The sequence below is a fragment of the Copadichromis virginalis genome, linkage group LG3, assembly GCF_057382275.1.
Source record: "Copadichromis virginalis isolate Kocher_CV1m ecotype Utaka linkage group LG3, C_Virginalis_male_GT1.1, whole genome shotgun sequence".
Taxonomy (NCBI): Eukaryota; Metazoa; Chordata; class Actinopteri; order Cichliformes; family Cichlidae; genus Copadichromis; species Copadichromis virginalis.
Genome location: NC_140620.1, coordinates 21,497,826 through 21,498,258, shown reverse-complemented (window position 1 = coordinate 21,498,258; position 433 = coordinate 21,497,826).

The following is a 433-nucleotide window of genomic DNA, read 5'->3' as shown; positions in this document are numbered from 1 at the left end:
GTTTTCTCACCAAGGAGACACACTCAAAGTCACCCCGAGCATCTGTGGAAAGCATTAATGAACCTACAAAAAAAAACCCCAAAACAATTTAATCCATAAACGTTTCAGTTCAACAAGATTTAGGTACATTTAAAGTTATTCCAAGTGTTTTATGATGGAAAAAACCCACCGACTCCTTAATAAACAGCCTGAGGATAAAGTCAGTCTGAGCTCTCCAGATTAACTCAGCAGGCAGCAGCTTTCCACCCTCTAACGTTTCACCTGACCTGTTTACACAGTTCACTACACCTATGGGAGTGTTCACACCCGATCCCCCTAGACCAAGCCTATTCAAATGGCGGCCCGCGGGCCAAATGCGGCCCAGAAGCAACCTGCGAGTGGCCCTGCCTGTGGTCCTGGCAGAAACACAGAGAAAACGCAAAAAATTAATTCA